This window comes from Hyla sarda, chromosome 1, assembly GCF_029499605.1.
Source record: "Hyla sarda isolate aHylSar1 chromosome 1, aHylSar1.hap1, whole genome shotgun sequence".
In the NCBI taxonomy this organism is placed as follows: Eukaryota; Metazoa; Chordata; class Amphibia; order Anura; family Hylidae; genus Hyla; species Hyla sarda.
Window position 1 is genome coordinate 237,413,095 of NC_079189.1, and position 20,402 is coordinate 237,433,496.

At 41.2% G+C, this 20,402-nt stretch overlaps 1 protein-coding gene across 8 annotated transcripts in view; it reads left to right on the forward strand.

Moving 5' to 3' along the window:
• The window catches only part of PSD3 (pleckstrin and Sec7 domain containing 3), a 574,055-nt gene that overhangs the window by 542,579 nt on the left and 11,074 nt on the right, over positions 1-20,402 (forward strand). The window lies entirely within an intron of this gene.

A 20,402-nucleotide genomic window follows, 5' to 3' on the forward strand; every position in this document is an offset into this window, starting at 1 on the left:
TCTGTACACTGAGGACAAGCAGGGCCCTGTAAACTGAGGACAAGCAGGGCCCTGTACACTGAGGACAAGCAGGGCTCTGTGCAGTGAGGACAAGAAGGGCTCTGTACACTGAGGACAAGCAGAGTTCTGTACACTGAGGACAAGCAGGGCTCTGTGCAGTGAGGACAAGCAGGGCTCTGAGCAGTGAGGACAAGCAGGGCTCTGTGCAGTGAGGACAAGCAGGGCTCTGTACACTGAGGACAAGCAGGGCTCTGTACACTGAGGACAAGCAGGGCTCTGTACACTGAGGACAAGCAGGGCTCTGTACACTGAGGACAAGCAGGGCTCTGTGCACTGAGGACAAGCAGGGGTCTGTGCAGTGAGGACAAGCAGGGGTCTGTGCAGTGAGGACAAGAAGGGCCCTGTACACTGAGGACAAGCAGGGCTCTGTGCAGTGAGGACAAGCAGGGCTCTGTGCAGTGAGGACAAGCAGGGCTCTGTACACTGAGGGCAAGCAGAGTTCTGTGCAGTAAGGAGGAGCAGGGCTCTGTGCAGTGAGGCCAAGAGGACTCATGCTCCCAGCTCACACAGCAGGATGATTGACAAGCCCTGCATGTCCTGCCCTCACTTCCTGTATTTTGTCTTCTCATATAGACACACAGACAATAGCTGCAGGGACAGCATTTTTCACCTAAAAATATACACATTCTTTAACCAATGTATATCACAAATATACATATAATGTTATTATCTACATTAAACAATTTTTTTTGCAAATGACAGGTACACTTTAAGTGTCTAGGAATGAGCAGCAATTCCAAACACAGCCAATGGCCAATAGTGGTGGTGCTTGGCAAAAAAACAAAGTTAAAGCATACCTGTCAGATCACTCAAAAAAACTAACTGTTATATGTTGCACAGTATCTCATCCTGATCATGTACATGTACTTTGTATGTGCCTGTGACCTACATTTCTCTCAGAATTAGCTTTATTTCTGAAATACCTTAATTTTATCTATCAGAAGCAGGGGGGCATGTACTCACTGTGATAACCACTCCCCCTCCTCCCCATCCCTCTCCTCAGTCCAGTGCTTCCCAACCAGGGTGCCTCCAGCTGTTGCAAAACTACAGCTCCCAGCATGCCCACACATCATTTGGCTGTGCAGGCATGCTGGGAGATTTAGTTTTGGAACAGCTAAAGGATATGATTGTAGTCCCCCTTTATTACACACACACACTGGCTTCATATATTCTTACACATACACATTAGACAGACACACTGATATACACACATACACATATATCCACACACACACACACATGCTTGGACACTTACTTTTTCGTCTGCAATACATGTTTCTGCCTCTCTCATTGATGTCTGCTTTGTGAGAGCCGGCAGCAGTCTTCCTGCCCCTCCCCCTCCCCTTCTCTTCACATGAGTCTCTGCAGTGTGTACAGCCCCTCCCCCCTCCAAAACGTCCGTCCCGGACAAGCAGTGTTCACAGAAGCACTGAATGCATTCCAGGAGGCAGAGGGGGCAGTTCCTTGACTGGATTTATCAGTATGAAATACTGAAAATTTTCTAATGAAAGCAATTGAAAAACCTATTGTTTTTGAATGCGTTACAACATATCAAAAGTTTTTATATCTGACAGTGCCTATTTAAATATTTTTTTGTATCTGGATTAACTAAGAGGCTGCCTATAACGGAAACTTAAGATTTGCATAAAAGAGGAATTTGTTAGAATTGACACATCCAATAAAAAGGCAACCAGTGTCTACTGCAGAACCATTTCCCTTTATTACAGTAAATTGTTTTCATTACTGTAGAGGTAGAAATCTTTGAAGTATATTGTATTAGCTGGGCTTTGAAGATAAAATGCAGTGTCATAGATACCAATCTTTCTGCTGCTTTACCCACAATGCCTTCAACTGTGATAATCTCTCTCTTACTGCAGAAGACAGAAATGCTGTGGTTTAAATCACCTTTCCCACTTACCAAAGCTTATTGGCATTGTAGTAAAGCTGCAATCTGCTCTGCAAGCTTTAAAAAAACACCATAAAATCACACATTTTCATTGTTTACTAGGAAATTAGTGTTTGTGAAATGTACCATTGTCCCTTTTAGATGCCTCAAAATTAATAGAATTTGGGAATTGACAAATAATTTTCTGCCACATAGTAGCAATTTATAATAAAATTGTCTGGTTAGATTATTCTATAAGGCTAAATTGAGGTGGGAGAATTGCTGCAGATTTTACCTACAGACACCACCACATGTAAGAATGGGATTTTATAAATCGCATCCACACGCTGCAGAATTTTTCCCCATGGAAACTGTGATGCTGTGCAGACCTAGTCAGTGGAGTGCGACCCTGAACAGGTGCCTGTGGTGTTAGAGTGTCATAGGGACTTCATCAATATGTCATTTTGCTTGGATGCCACATTGGTGTAAATAAATTGATAAATTGGCCCCATTGTGTTCCTAACAGCATCATCAGTCAATGCAAAGGAAAATGCATTGAATTGATTTATATAATTAGTGAATACTACAAGAAGGTCGCCTACTTCTGTATAATATATTGTGTGAGTATACAGAAAGATGATGTTTGGCAGTAAGCTAAACCAAATCAATACTGTAATACGTCAAGGCATTACAGACTAATGGAAATCTATGTAGTATAGTTCTATAATAAATTACTTCTTTAGATATTAGTGGGTCCACTTCAGCGCATTATAGCTGTCTTCTCATTTTAGTGACTCCCAAGAATGTGTAGTTGACCTGAAGGGATTGTTTCACTAAGGCTATGTTCACATCAGCATTAGGAACATCCGTATTGTCATCTAGCAGACCTAAACGGATGTTAACAGATGCCAACGGCCTGCTATTTGAAATTATTTCTTGAAAAGGTCCATTAAAATAACGGACCATTAACATCAGTATAAACGTGCGTTCAGACGTACGTTCAGTATGTTCAGTATTTTACGATGCGGATCCGCCGCTGAAGGACCGCTACATGTCGCCTTTAGATGTGCCTGCTCGGGGCTGCAATATACCGCTACAAGCAGACACACTGCAATATGCAAGTCGCCGCGTGCATGCGCAGTAAACTCACACATCGCTACTGCTCTCAGCTTAGCTCAGGGAGCAGGGGGACGTGTGCGAGTACTCGTGTGCGACTCGCACAATACAGCATTGTATCTGCTTGTAGCGGCGTATTGACACTCTGAGCAGGCCCATCTAAAGGCGTAAAATACGCTGTGGATCCACTCGTCTGAACTTACCCTAAATCGGTTTATCCATCCGTTTCTATCCGTTAATCTCCACTTTCTAAATATTTTTTTTAACTATTAACATTTAAGATGACATGAACTTCTGAGCATGCTCAGTTGCAATAGGTATATAAAAACTAACATACGCAGACGGTGGTTACTTCAGTCACCTGAGACTTCAATGTTAAATTTATAATGGACATTATAATGTCCGTTCTTTCTGATGGAAAAAACATAAGTGCATGCCTGGTATTTTGTTCCATTAAAATAACAGAGATAAAGTACTGATGCTAGTAGAGATTAAAAATTGCTCACTGAAATGAATAGGATCCTTTTATTTCAGTTTCTCAAACTGCTCAACTAATCTTAGGAACGGAAAAGAAAAACTCTGAATTGAGCTTAAGAGCTTTTTTACGTGGACCGATTAACATTGCCACAGGGATCCGATCATCCAACATGGAGCCTGGAGGTCCCCTTACCTACTCTGGCCATCATCTCTGGCTCTTCTCCTCTGGTCTGATGATCAAGCACTGTTTAGTATCTGCGATCTAAGGATTGCTGTAAATAGTCCCCTATGGGGACATAAAAAGTGTAAAGTAAAAAAAATATATTTTAAACGTGAAAAAGGCTTTCCCCCTATAAACATTTAAGTGGCCCCTTTTTCCCATTTTGTCCCAAAAAACGTAAAAAAAAAGTTTATAAATATATTTGGTATTGCCGCTTTTGTAAATGTCTGAACTTTCAAAATATAATGTTAATGATCCCATACAGTGAAAGGCGTAAACATAAAAAAATTAAAATAAAGTCCAAAATTTGCAGTTTTTGACACACTCAAAATACAGTATATATATTGATGGATACTTTGTGACACGGGACTGCCTAGTTACTGTATAAGGATTCTAGTGAAACTACACCTAAGTCAGATATGTTCATAAGAAACCAGCCTTTACTTCTTATCATTTATATAATTCTGAAGAAAATACTTACATGTGTTAATGTTTTTTAAACAACTTTTTCTTTCCAAAGCCTAGCACACCTCCACCATGATACCACTATGACCTAGCTATTTCATTTATGACTGCACTTGTTAATGCGTTTAGTTCCTTACTTTGAACACAAAGGTGACTTACCCTGTCATTCATAAATGGACTTGAGGAAGATAAATAGGAGAAGCTTTGCTTTACAACTATAGATTAAGGAGGGCACCCACATCTTTAAAGCCACTTTACAGTGATCCGTTTTTACCCTTTTTGCAACAGAGATTCTTATTCATGTTCTATGTTCTCCACTAGCATCGCATCTTTTTTCTGGTCATAAGTTCATAGTAGTTATACAGTTTTATTCGGTATGCAGTATAATGACATACCTAATAAAAAGTGGAGCTCATAGCTGGCTTTTTGTGCACCAAACTTTTACACCTTAGACTTTGGTCTTAGAAACTTTAGGATTCTGTTCCACTTTGGTTCTGAAAAAAAATACTAGAAGCCATTTTATAACCCTTCTCGAGACTTGATGTAAATATGGACACCATGACACAGTACATATACATAATTTATAGAGACAAAGGCAACCCTTAAGCCGGCCATACACCTAAGGCTATGTTCACATCAGTGTTGGGCAAAACTATTATGAAATGTCCCTTATTGTCACATAACTCAGGTCATTCTTAATGGATCTGAAACTGATGTTAACTGATGTTACGTTAACGGTCCATCGTATTATAAGTTTTTTGTTAAAATTAAATATAAAATAATGGACCGTTAACAACTGTTATTATCCACTAAAATATTGGTTTATCACAGCTAATGTCAGTTATTTTTCCTTCAGATTTTTTTCCTGAGAATGCTCAATAGCAATAACAGATGTAAAAAAACCTAACCTAACCTTGTCTAACTGATTACTTTCATCATCATAGACTTCAACGTTAAATTACTATGAAAACTGAGTACAGCGGAGATTTTAAAAAGCCTGTAGAAATGAATGGGATCCTTTACCTCCATTTTCATTTTGATTTCTTAAATTCTACTTCGGTAATAAAAAAAACACTGATGTGAACACAGCCTAAGACTGCTAAGCTGAAAGATCATTTGGCCCACAGCTGTCTCTTACTCTCCCCAATACTCATGCCTGCTTGGCTCAGCATCTGCCATCAGGGAGGCTACCATAGATATTCTGTGGTTGGCTGCTGCTTCTTTTGAAATTCAGGACTTTTGGCCAACTTTATAAGTAATGTGTATTGACACTTTAGGTAGACTATCCCCTTTCTTATTTACTAATGCAGCCTTTACTCTTGTGTCTTACAAACATCTAAAACAGAAAAATAAAATGTTTAGAGTTATAGAATATTTGTCAACTACCTGAACCTGAGTATTTATTAAAACCTGAGCTTGAATAGACCTGAGCTTGGTCTCCCACTCCACCCATGTCCAGTTATGAGATATAAACTGCCCATACAGATTAGATAGCTGTCAGCTGAACATTCATTTGGCCAACAGCTATCCCAATTGATTTTCCCCATACACACATATGATTATCCAAGTGAGCATGTGATTTCAATGAGCAGAACAGTGGCTTATCTTTCTCCGGAACAAGGGTTTGGTCATGTTGAGAATCAGGATGCCCGTGCCTCCTTTCCCTTGACGTCTGCTGTTGGTGTACAGTCTGCTGACCCTCGTAGACATTAGAAAGTCTGCTGATTGGCATTTACCCATGTTTAAGCAACACTGGGATGCTCTTCTGCATGTTAGAATGTTGCTTCCACTATTTGTGACCAGACAGTAGTCATCAATGTTTTTCTTGATGTACAGTAATGCAAGATCAAAAAGAAAAAAAATCTGGTTTATGCAACAAAAATTACTGGTGACCTCTGTGCTCCCTCTTTGTCATTACAAAGCAGCCAAGGTAGTCTTTCAGTGCATGAACATCACCCCAGATCTCAGCTTCCTTAACCCGTTTTAGAATAACTTGTGAGGAGATTGTAAGATTTTACTAAAAGGCAAGTAGGTATGATAACAGGACTGAGACTTCAAGACTATTTCAAGTTTAATGCAGAATTGAAATAAATAATACACTGCTATGACTACTTGAAGTCTGCGTTCTGTTACCACATCTACTGTTATATAGGGAATGGTCCCTTTAAATCAGATTACCATATTGCTGCACTGGAAAGTTGCAAATGTATCAACCGAACATGTGAATCAATAAAACTATTACTATTCTGCAGAATATTGGAAATGCTTAAATGCTGCTCTGTTTGAGAAATGAGTAAGAAATGATGGCTGGCAACCTCACCGTTAATAGTTGGATAAAAGATTGGTTCTGAGAGAAAGATTGTATCAACCCAAAGAGGTTATTTCAGAATGGTAAATTAGAAAAGTATCCAGATTAAACAAATAGTTCCCCGTGTCTACTCCAGTATCTGTAGATGCTGCAGTACTATAAGACACTTTTAATGGCAGGTCTAGTTTGAGATTAGCCTATATTAATAACGGTGTTGATAAATTGTCAAGACTTTGACTGGTACAGATCTGTTTTGCTTTAAAATGTGGGTTCATCTTCACACAGGGTCCCGAATTTACTGTTGTTTTCCCTTTCATAAAAAAAAAAAAGCTTTTGACATTTCACAAAGACGTGTTAAAAGATTTGATTGGTTGAGGGTCTCAGTATTGACCCCACTGATCAGGTGAGTGTGCAGGGATAAGCACCCAGTAGCATGCTTTACTTCCCAGCTCTCGATGATCTTTGTTTTGCTGCCAAATAGACTTATAATGGAGCACTTCAAAACTTGTAAGCAGGAATCAAAAATGACACTGATCCAAACAGTCAGGGATGTGAAGATAAAAGCAGTATTTATTCCAAATACATGCAATGCTTCTCACTGCACATGGGAAGCTACATCAGGCATCCAATGGTCTGGACATTCCAGCTCTCCTCTCGACTCAAAAGCCAATCACTGCAGCTGGGGGTGAGGGGGGCACCACTGCGGCCAGTGATTGGCTGAGTGGGCACTTCATTGTGTTGAGAGGAGAGCAGGAATTGTTTAGCAGGGAAAACAAGCCTCATTTATACTGCTGTGATAAGGGTTTTGCCAGCCAAGGTGAAAACATTAAAAACATTTTTTTTAAAGTTGTGCATATAATATGAGGGATAAAAGGTTATATTTAGTCCCGGTATTCTAGCTGTAAAAGGCCACTTTGTAGGAAATTCTTAATAGGTCATAAACTGTTATGATGTAGCAATTATATTGCTGGTGAAAAATAATTGCTAACATTACCCTCCTCCTCCATTGTGGGGTCAGCAAATAATTGGCAGGTGGCACAGTAACAACTTAAAGGGGTTATCCACCATAGGGTGATTTTAGTACGTACCTGCCAGACAGTAATGGACATGCTTAGGAAGGATATGTGCTTGTCTTGGGGCTAAATGTTGCGAGATTACCATAATGCTGTGGCTATCTTTTTGTGAATTGGTCATTTCCTGTTGGAGTTAGTTCCTTAAAACTACACATCCCATAGTTCCTTGTTTGTAATTGTGAGGTCACTTTCCTCCTTCCCTTACATCAACCACCCCACCCATTGAAACACAAATTAGTTTCATTCCACTCAATAGACCAGTGTTTTCTATTTTGTATGCTGTTAAAAATAAATATTTGGACAGAAATCACAGAAGAATTTTGAGACCACCGTCACACACAGGTACAGACACTATATTATGAACTACAATAACTTTACAGCCCCTGTAGCATAGTCAAATAAAAAAAAAATCCTGGAATACCCCTTTACATTTCTTTCTTGGTGATTACAATTTCTCTACTGTATATGTAGCTACAAAAAGTGGTAACAAAAGCTCCATCATATAACTTCTCACTTGTAGGTCTCACAAATTGCTATTCTAAGGAAGGGAATGCATTAAGAAAAATTACTTATCAAGGTTTAAGTGTAAGGGAATAGTGGAGGAGTACTAGTTATGATTACTTTATAGTAACATGCCATAAATCCTTATTACATTGAAAACTTTAACAAATTGAAAAAACTTGTTTAAAAGACCACCTTCTATACTGTGTGTATATGGTATTTGGTTTTTATGGTATTCACTGTGACCAACTAGTGGATGTCCAACTAGTAACACTTAAAGGAGTAATCTGTGGAGTAACTTTGTTTAATTGTACTGTGGTGAAAAGAAGAAAAACCTATACTTATCTTACATGCTTCCCTGCTGCCACAGTTCTAATGGAGTCCTTGTTGTGCTGCCCAGCACACCCAGGTTCGAGGTTGACATGAGGAATTTACACCTCAGTCAGTCAATGGCTGCAGCATTCCAAATATGCCAACCCCAATAACTGCTGGGCAGCTGGTCTCTCTCAGAAAGGTGGCTGGGGAGGGAGGAAGTATATTCATCCATATGAATATATAGGTGTGAGGAAGTATAGGATTTTCTTCTTTTACCACCTGCCTGAGCACTATTAACCCCTTAAGGACGCAGAACATTTTATTTTTTCCTCCTCGCGTTCAAAAAATCATAACTATCTTATATTTTCATCCACAGACTAGTATGGGGGCTTGTTTTTTGCACGACCAGTTGTCCGTTGTAATGGCATCACTCACTTTACCATAAAATGTATGGCACAACCCAAAAAATACTATTTGTATGGGGAAATTAAAAATAAAACCACAATTTTGCTGATTTTGGAAGGTTTCGTTTTCACGCCGTACGATTTACGGTAAAACTGACGTGTTCTTTATTCTTTGGGTCAATACGATTAAAATGATACCCATGATAACATAGTTTTCTATTACTGTTGCGTTTAAAAAAAATCACAAACTTTTTAACCAAATGAGTACGTTTAAGATCCCCCTATTTTGAAGACCTATAACTTTTTCATTTTTCCGTATAAGCGGTGGTATGAGGGCTCATTTTTTGCGCCGTGATCTGTAATTTTTATTGAAACCATATTTGCTTATATAAAACTTTTAATACATTTTTTATTAATTTTTTTGGAATAAAATGTTATAAAAAAGCAGCTATTTTGGACTTTTTTTTTCTACGTTCATGCCGTTCACCGTATGGTATCATTAACATTTTATTTTAATAGTTCAGATATTTACGCACACGGCGATACCAAATATGTATATAAAATATTTTTTAACACTTTTTGGGAGTGAAATAGGGAAAATGGGACAATTTACGTTTTTATTGGGGGAGGCGGTTTTTCACATTTTTTTTACTTAATTTTTTTACTTTTTTTACTTTTATTTTTACACTTTAATAGTCCCTATAGGGGACTATTTAAAGCAATCATTCGATTGCTAATCCTGTTCAGTGCTATGTATAGGACATAGCACTGATCAGGGTTATCGGTGATCTTCTGCTCTGGTCTGCGGGAAGGCAGATCAGAGCAGAAGACTTCCGGAAGACAGGGGAGGCAGGTAAGGGGACCTCCGGCTGCCGTGCTGGATGATTAAATCGCTGCGGCAACACTGCGAGCGATCCGATCATCCAATTAAGTGGCCGCGATGCTGCAGATGCCGTGATCTGTATTGATCATGGCATCCGAGGGGTTAATGGCGTTAAGTACCGCTTCACCAGGACGTACATTTACGTCCTTCGTCGTTAAGGGGTTAAAGGGGTATTCCGTTCGAAACATTTCAACTGGTGCCAGAAAGTTGAACAGATTTGTAAATGACTTCTATTTAAAAATCTTAATTCTTCCAGTACTTCTTAGCGGCTGTATACTACAGAGGAAATTATTTTCTTTTGGGATTTCTATTCTGTCATGATCACAGTGCTCTCTGCTGACTCCTCTGTCCATTTTAGGAACTGTCCAGAGCAGCATATGTTTGCTATGGGGAATTTCTCCTGCTCTGGACAGCTCCTGACAGTTCTTTTAAACATAAAAGTTACTCTATGAAATACCCCTTTAAATCTTGATCCACGGGATGGAAGATAGATTAAGAGAGCAGGGGTCTTAAGCCTCTAGTCTGAAAGGAGCACTGCTCTCATATGTGCACTGCTGTTCTATTTATTGTCTGTCTCGGCTGTTTCCAGCAGTCCCATTGACTATAAAAAGAACAGTTGTGCATGTGTGTGACCTCTGCTACATTCATATGGGAGACTTTAACCCCCCATTCTTATGATCAATTGTAGTCCCAGCAATCATACCTTTATCTCCTCTCCTGTTTCCCTTAAATGTTCATAGAATGTTTGTAAAGTTTATTATGGCAAATGTGAACTGATCGGCACTTTTCGTTTACCTTTTCAGTAGCAAAATTACAATATGTACTAGTACATGGCTCTCTTTGACTTGGTTTCCCTTAAATTTTAGAACTTCAGAATATGTATAAAAACGTCAATTACTCTGACCTTCTAGTTATACCCTGTCTGTACATTTTGCCTTCCGAAATATCCTACAATAAAAAGGTTATATAAAATTATTTTGCAAACATTTGAAACGCGCCCCCTCACTGCTCCCTGCTGACTTCTCTGCTCATGCATTTTATGGATGGAGCTCTGAGGCCCGCATGGATGAATAGAGAGAGATTAGCTGCTGCAGAGCACCTTTGTATTAGAAATTATGATTGAATGCATGCTCAGGCATTCATTGGCAGCGCGGTAAAGTGCACCAACTACAGTTATAAAGCCTTTCCAGGTATCTCTAGCTGTGATTACTGTTCTTAAACCCCATGAAACTAAGTGCATTTAAATATGATTGTTCTTCTGGGTCTCTTTGTTCCCAAAAGGAAAAGAAAATAAGTTACTGGGCCACAACTTAGAAATTACAGTTAGCAGTAAAGATACTTTTTCACAAAACAAACTTCTCAAGTTAACTATTCTTGCTTTATCTTGGTTGAACACACATTTTTCTGTTTAGAGATTCTGTTTTGCCTTTTCTGCTTAGGCTCCAAATGGCCCCAAAATGGTTTGAAGCACAAATGGCTCCTACGGGTCACCAATGGATCCCATTGACTTGAATGGGGTCTGTCGGGATGCGGTAGTTTAGCAGAGAAAAAAAATTGTGCATGTGCTCTTTCTTTCTCCACTAAAATCCCTTTGTTGTGATGGAGGTGTTTATGGAACTCCCTTTAGCAGAGCACAACGGCAATGTGAACTTAGCCTTGCTGTGGTAATTACTGGCATGTCAAAATAATATTCATATACAGTTAGTCTTCAACATATACAGAAAACAATATTTTAATCCTAATATAAAATTTGCAGTTTATTGCAGAAAAATTGCAGTTTGGCAACATCATCATCATTGTTTACACCTAACTAGGCTAGAGGACAAGTCCTATTACCGCTAGGAAAATGTTCCCACCAATGAAGAATGAAAAATCTAAATTTGCATTCAGTACTTTTAATACTATTCATAGGGTAAAAAAACAACAAAATCCCACAACAGAGATCCATAGTAATATCTTAAGTGCAGGGGAGACACAGTGGTTGGCACCAAGCCCCAGGAAAGACTAGACTACACACCTGCGAGGTAATTCTCAGAACACGATAGTGCATACAGTTCCTTTTTTAAATCGCCGGAAAACACTGTTATAGCGGGTGCTGTACCATACTAGAGAGGACAGTCAATGCATCAATTCCATGAAAGAAGAAGGTAGCTCTCACACTGCTGTTACCCATTCTGCTGATCGAGGTTTGGCGTCAGTGTCTGGCCGCACTTGATGTTCACTTCTGCACTTTAAAATAAAAGAAGAATATCCTTCAACTGTTTTGGTGAGTGCTGCCATCTTCTTCTTTCATGGAATATCTAAAGTGCATTTACCAGTAGTGCATCAACCAGTATGCATAAACACTTGCATGTATCAGTATAATGTCAGTAATACTTGGGTAAATATTTAAGTGATAGCAGAGCATCATAATAACGTCTGCAGGTGAAGTGGCACCTCTCTATCTTTGTTCTACCTAACTTTAGCCCTGTATGCTGACCAGATAATTCTATTGCACTTGGCCTGTATCTGAAGTCTACCCTAGCTGTCTAGAATGTAACTAGGGCAACCCAAAAAAGGGTGCCTGTGCCCAGCCTGGGGTATCCCTTCAAGTTAATAGGGTGCCATAGATATAAAATGCAAACATTAACAAAGTGCTTAGTGCATTAACACGTGCAAAAAGATAAAAAGGATTTAGTGAACAAATGTATCTACACCGCAGCATTTTCTGTTTATATCATCAAGGAGATTTTGGTATCTAGGTGTTCCTTTTCCCATTGTGATGCAATGTTATATAAGGGGATGTCGGTCAGGTGCAGAATACTGATGAACAACCACTCACACGCCTCCTATTCATGAGGCGGGTAGTTGCCTAGTATTAAAAATTGCACACAGATACGGCATATACAAGGGTGGCAGTGACATGATAACGTGTAGTGCACCATGCTAGCTTACAAACTATTAGTGACGCCCATACTATTCGATCAGGCGGGTTGCCCAGCATATTCTATGTGCACCCCACAACATTCTGATACCTTGGACTCCCCCAGCATCACAAGGCCAGACCACATCATAAAAACACATATATACTCATATGATAAACCTGAGGTATTAGTTGATATTTTGGTCAAAATACGCAGGCTCACAACCTACGTCAAGGGTCCTCAGTCTCTTGTGATTCCCTACACTAACATTTTAGAAAAAAAACCACAAAAAAAGGGGACATAAATCATTTAAAAAAGAAAATCACAGTAAGGCCATACTTACTGGATAAAGGTTGCTGATACAAGGGCAGGCTAGGCTCCTATTTCTATTATGATGCAAATCAGCCACAATGCTATACAGAACAGATAAGGCAGTATACAGGGTGTCAGTGACATGATAACGTGTAGTGCACCATGCTAACTTACAACCTATTAGTGACGCCCATACTATTCGATCAGGTGGGGTTCCCAGCATCGTCTATCTGCACCCCACAATGCACTCATACTTCGGACTCCCCCAGCATCACAAAGCCAGACCACATCACAGAAAAAAAATATATATACTCATATGATAAGGATGAGGTATTAGTTCATATTTTGGCCAAAATACACAAGCTCAAAAGTCCTCAGTCTCTTGCAAGTCCCTGCACTAACATTATAGAAAAAAAATCACAGAAAAAAGGCCACAAATATATAGCATTTTGGCCGATCTGCATCATAATGGGAATAGGAGCCTAGCCTGCCCTTGTATCAGTAACCTTAAACCAGTAAGTGTGGCCTTTTTTCTGTGATTTTCTTGAATGATTTATGTCCTATTTTTTCTGAGCATCCATGTGTTCCTCCCTGCATAGAATGTGGCAGTAGCCACATTGTTTGCAGAGAAGAACACATTGATACTGTGTGGGCACCATTATTTTCCAGCACTGTCTTAAGCCTCTTGGGCATGGAGTTTCCAGAGTTTTACTGACTGCCACTGCAACCCTTTTCCACTACTCTATGATGAAATTACAGAGTTGGTGGATGTTAGAGACCTTGCACTCCCCCATCTTTCGTTTGATGACACCCCACAGATTTTCAATAGAATTAAGGTGTGGAAACATGCTTAGCCAGTCCATCACTTTTACTACTAACTTCTTTAGCAAGGCAGTAGTAGCCTTGGAGTTGTGTTTTGGGTTGTTATCATGTTGTAATACTGCCTTGCTGCCCAGTCTCCAAAGAGACAGGATCATGCTCTATTTCAGTATGTAATAGTACATGTTGGCATTCATGGTTTCCTCATTGAACTGTAGCTCCACAGTGCCAGCAGCCATGCAGCCAAGGACCACGACACTCCCCCACCATACTTGACAGTAGGCAAGACACACTTATCTTTGTATTCTTCACCTGGTTTCCGCCACACATGCTTGACACCAAATAAATTTATATTGGTCTCATTGAACCCCAGGATATGTTTCCACTAATCTATGTCTTTAGTCTGCTTGGCTTCAGCAAACTGTTTGCAGGCTTTCATGGGCATCATCTTCAGAAGAGGTTTTCTTCTGGAACAACAGCCTTGCGGCATATGGCTGCAGTTTGCGGCATATGGTTTGAGCACTGACAGGCTGACCCCCAACCCCTTTTACCTCTGAAGCAATGCTGGCAGAACTCATACATCTATTTAACAAAATAACCTTTGACTCAGATCCTCTGAGAGTTATTTGCCATGAAGTGCCATGTTGAACTTCCAGGGACCAGTATTAGAGAGTGAGAGAGTGATAACTCCAAATTTACGACACCTTCTCCCCATTCACCTTGTAGCACTAATGAGTCACATGACATTTGGGAGGGAAAATGGCTAATTGGGTCCATTTTGGACATTGTCGCTTAGGGTTGTACTCACTTTTGTTGTTAAGGTTTAGACACTAATAGCTTTGTGTTAATTTTAAGGGACACAACAGTAAACACTGTTGTAGAGGCTGTGCACACACTACTATACATTGTAGCAGTGTCATTTCTTCATTGATGTCACTTGAAAAAAAAAAAAAAGTGTACTCACTAATGTAAGATACTGTATATGCACCAAAGTTATCACTATGGATATCTGTTGTGGGGTTTTGTTGATTTTCATCCTATGAATATTAATCAAAGTTTTGTTTTATTACACTTAAGTACGTTTCATTCCAGCACTTTTTGATTTTTTTTAAACCTTGTTTATAGATATTTGTTTCATTATGATCTATTCCTTGTACAGCTTTATCCACCCCTTACCTTTATTTCAATTTCTCATGATTCAATACAATCAGTGCCGGCTTTGCCTATAGGCAAAATAGGCAGCCGCCTAGAGCACTCTCTTGATGGAGGTGCCGCTCTGCCTGCTGCAATAAAGTTAGCCAGTATCCAAAGCACCTGCCCATCAAGCAAGACCCCATGCCACCCCCACCCCACCCATACTACAGTGGACCCTCAACATACAATGGTAATTTCACCAAATGAGCCATCGTTTGTCGAATCCATCGTATGTTGAGGGATTTGTGCAATGTAAAGTATAGGAAGCTGTACTCACCTGTCCCTGTCGCTCGCGATGGTGTCCCCGCCGCTCCCGATTGTGACCCCGGGCCTCCGCTGGGCTCTCTGCTGTCTTCTCTGGTCCTCTGCTGTCTTCTCCGGTCCTCTGCTGTCTTCCGCAAGGCCTTACTGGGCCTGCATAGCGACATCATTACGCCGCTGCATACGCCATTCCTATTGGATGACGTGCGCAGCAGCGTATTGACGTCATCGGAGAGGGCCGAGAAGACACCGGAAGACCAGCGCTGGACCCGGAGGGCACCCCGGAGCATCGTGGAGGGGTAAGTAATACTTACCGCACCACACGGGAACATTAAGCTGCTATCCGGCAGCGGCTTAAGCATTTTGCACTGCCGGATAGCACTTAATGCGGGGCCATCGTAGGTCAGGGGGTCACTGTATAATAAACTGCTCTTTTCAGCCTTCTGAAGGGCAGCGCCACCTCCGGGGCAGACAGGGGCGATCACTAAGGTTAGGTGCGTCCAACATCCTGACATTGCATGCGCCTCCATATATCGGGAGCAGCCGATGGGCGGGTCAAGGAGCGGCAAAATTAGCTTTCGCCTAGGGTGTCAAAAATCCTTGCACCAGGCCTGAATACAATGTTATGATATGCTTGCAATAGGCTGCAGTTCACATCACAACCATTTGGAGTACACAAACACATAAACATCTCCTGACAGAGTTTCATGTTTTTTGATAAGTTAGTCATCTTGTGACTCACATTTTGAGTTATTTTAAACTACGAGCAAAGTATCTGTGTATCTGATGTTAACCTGTTGGGGACGAAGGGCATATGCATACGCCCTTGCGTCCTGGTACTTAAGGACGAAGGGCGTATCCATACGCCCGTTGGAATTTCGGTCCCCGCCGGGCGGGGACCGGGCCGGGGTGACTGCTGATATCTATCAGCAGGCACCCCGTGCAAATGCCCAGGGGGGTCATTAGACCCCCCCATGTCGGCGATCGGCGCAAATCGCAAGTGAATTCACACTTGCGATTTGCGCCGATTACGGGTCTATGGTGACCCGGAATAGAAGGGGGATCCCCCTAAAGCGATAGGAGTGAGGTGGCACGGGTGCCACCCCTCCTATCCCTGCTATTGGTGGTCTAGACGCGACCACCAATAGCAGATCTGGGGCGGAGGGGTTTACTTTCGTTTTCCCCATCCTGCCCACCCACAATAGACGGGGAAAACGAAGAGGAGCGGCGCCGGAGTCCACTTACCCCTCCGGAGGCTGCGGAGCGACGGCGGGCGGCGACGGAGATCTGCGGCGCCGTGCGGCAGAAGAGGGCGGCTCCTGGATGCGACGGAAGTCTGTGAGTAGTTGCCTAGCAACATCTAGAGGGCTACAGTCTGAGACCACTATAGTGGTCTCTAGACTGTAGCCCTCCAGATGTTGCAAAACTACAACTCCCAGCATGCCCAGACAGCTGTTTGCTGTGTGGGCATGCTGGAATTTGTAGTTTTGCAACAGCTGGAGGTCTACAGTTTAGAGACCACTGCACAGTGATCTCTATACTGCCCTCTAGATCTTGCAAAACTACAACTCCTAGCATGCCCACACAGCTGTTTGCTGTCTGGGCATGCTGGGAGTTGTAGTTTTGCAACATCTGGAGGTCCATCTGTTCAGTGGTCTCTAAATTGTAGCAGTCCAGATGTTGCAAAACTACAAATTCCAGCATGCCCACACAGAAAACAGCTGTCTCGGCATGCTGGGAGTTGTAGTTGAGTACCTCCAGCTGTTGCATAACTACATCTCCCAGCATGCCCTTCTGTGATCAGTACATGCTGGGAATTGTAGTTTTGCAACAGCTGGAGGCACACTGGTTGGAAAATACTGAGTTAGGTAACAGAACCTAACTGAAGGTTTTCCAATTAGTGTGCCTCCAGCAGTTGCAAAACTACAACTCCCAGTATGTACTGACAGGCCGTGCATGCTGGGAGTTGTAGTTTTGCAACAGCTGGAGGCACACGGGTTGGAAAATACTGAGTTAGGTAACAGAACCTAACTGAAGGTTTTCCAACCAGTGTGCCTCCAGCTGTTGCAAAACTACAACTCCCAGCATGCACGGTCTGTCAGTACATGCTAGGAGTTTTGAAACAGCTGGAGGTTTGCCCCCCCATGTGAACGTACAGGGTACATTCACACGTGCGGGTTTACAGCAAGTTTCCTGCTTCAAGTATGAGCTGCGGCAAATTTTTCGCCGCAGTGCAAATTCCTAGCGGGAAACTCACCGTAACCCGCCAGTGTGAATGTACCCTAAAAACACTACACTATACTACACTAACACCTAATAAAGAGTAAAACACTACATATACACCCCTTACACTGTTGTCGTTCCCCCCCCCCCCCCCCCCAATAAAAATGAAAAACATATTGTACGGCAGTGTTTCCAAAACGGAGCCTCCAGCTGTTGCAAAAAAACAACTCCCAGCATTTCCGGACAGCCACTGACTGTCCAGGCATGCTGGGAGTTTAGCAACAGCTGGAGGCACCCTGTTTGGGAATCACTGGCATAGAATACCCCTATGCAATCCCTAATTTAGTCCTCAAATGCGCATGGCGCTCTCTCACTTCGGAGCCCTGTCGTATTTCAAGGAAACAGTTTAGGGCCACATATGAGGTATCGCCGTACTCGGGAGAAATTGCACTACTAATTTTGGGGGCTTTTTCTCCTTTTACCCCTTATGAAAAGGAAAAGTTGGGGTCTACACCAGCCTGTTAGTGTAAAAAAAAAAAAATTTTACACTAACATGCTGGTGTTGCCCTTTACTTTTTATTTTCACAAGAGGTAAAAGGAAAAAAGATGCCCAAAATTTGTAACGCAATTTCTTCTGAGTACGGAAATACCCCATATGTGGGCGTAAAATGCTCTGCGGGCGGACAACAAGGCTCAGGAGTGAGAGCGCACTATGTACATTTGAGGTCGAAATTGGTGATTTGCACAGGGGTGGCTGATTTTACAGCGGTTCTGCCATAAACACAAAAAAATAAATACCCACATGTGACCCCATTTTGGAAACTACACCCCTCACGGAATGTAACAAGGGGTACAGTGAGCATTTACGCCCCACAAGTGTCTGACAGATTTTTGGAACAGTGATCCATGAAAATGAAAAATGTTATTTTTTTGTTTGCACAGCCCACTGTTCCAAAGATCTGTCAAACGCCAGTAGGGTGTAAATGCTCACTTTACCCCTTATTACATTCTGTGAGGGGTGTAGTTTCCAAAATGGGGTCACATGTGGGGGAGTCCACTGTTCTGGCACCACGGGGGGCTTTGTAAATGCACATGGCCCCCGACTTCCATTCCAAACAAATGATCTCTCTAAAAGCTCAATGGCGCTCCTTCTCTTCTGAGCATTGTAGTTCGCTCACAGTGCACTTGACATCCAAACATGGGGTATTTCCATACTCAGAAGAAATGGGGTTAAAAATTTTGGGGGGCATTTTCTCCTATTACCCTTTGTAAAAAAGTAAAATTTGGGGAAAAACCAGCATTTTAGTGGAAATGTTCTTTTTTTCATTTACACATCCGACTTTAACAAAAAGTTGTCAAACACCTGTGGGGTGTTAAGGCTCACTGTACCCCTTGTTACGTTCCTTGAGGGGTGTCGTTTCCATAATAGTGCAATGTGTTTTTTTTTTGGCTGTCCTGGCACCATAGGGGCTTCCTAAATAGGACATGCCCCCCAAAAACCATTTCAGAAAAACTCACTCTCCTAAATCCCATTGTTGCTCCTTCGCTTCTGAGCCCTCTAGTGCACCCGCCGAACACTTGACATACACATATGAGGTATTTTCTTACTCGAGAGAAATTGGGTTGCAAATTTTGAGAGGATTTTTTTTCCTTTTACCCCTTGTAAAAATTCAAAAACTGGGTCTACAAGAACATGCAAGTGTAAAAAATTAAGATTTTGAATTTTCTCCTTCACTTTGCTGCTATTCCTGTGAAACACCTAAAGGGTTAACACACTTACTGAATGTCATTTTGAATACTTTGAGGGGTGCAGGTTTTATAATGGGGTCATTTATGGGGTATTTCTAACAAGAAGACCCTTCAAATCCACTTCAAACCTGAACTGGTCCCTGAAAAATTCTGATTTTGAAAATTTTGCGAAAAATTTGAAAATTGCTGCTGAACTTTGAAGCCCTCTGATGTCTTCCAAAAGTAAAAACTCATCAATTTTATGATGCAAACATAAAGTAGACATATTGTATATGTGAATCAATATATAATTTATTTGGAATATCCATATTCCTTATAAGCAGAGAGCCTCAAAGTTAGAAAAATGCAACATTTTTAAATTTAAAGAAAGGATGCAAGTATCGACGAAAATTTAACACTAACATAAAGTAGAATATGTCACGAAAAAACAATCTTGGAATCAAATTTATAAGTAAAAGCATCCCAGAGTTATTAATGCTTAAAGTGACAGTGGTCAGATTTGCAAAAAATGCTCCCGTCCTTAGGGTCATAATGGGCTCCGTCCCCAAGGGGTTAATATGTCATTAAAATGGACAGTTATCCATTCTTTCTGCCCAACCCCGTCAAGCAGTAGTACACATAGTGGAGAGATTTATCATAATCTGTGCAAATACATGTTGACCATATTTTTTTAATTTTTATGAAAGAAGCAATCTGATTGGTTGCTGTGGCAACTGGTCAACGTTTCATTTGCACAGGTTTTGATAAATCTCCCCCCTAGTATACTCATGGTATACACAAAGGTTACATTTAGCAAACCTTATGCAGTGGTGAGTTTTCCATAGTAACCACTTTTCAGAGGCCTTTAAAAAAAATAAAAAATCTGGAATCTGATTGGTTGCTATGAAGACTGCGCTACTGCACAAGGTTTAACAAATATACCCCATAGTATAAACCTGTGTTTCCAAACCAGTGTGTCTCCAGCTGTTGCAAAACTACAACTCCCAGCATGCCCAGACAGCCTTAGGCTGCTTTCACACTATAAAAATACCTCCGTTTTAAACGTCCATCATAAAAATCTTGAAAATCGGCCGTTTAACAAATGTTAAAAAATCCTATTATAGTCTATGGGATTTTTCTAATAGACGTTTTAAGCCGTTATTGCCCGTTATTAATAACGGCCGTTATTTTGTGACAGGCGAATGAACGGAAGAAGTGCATGCACAAAATAACGGGCGATAACTCAAGCCAAGAG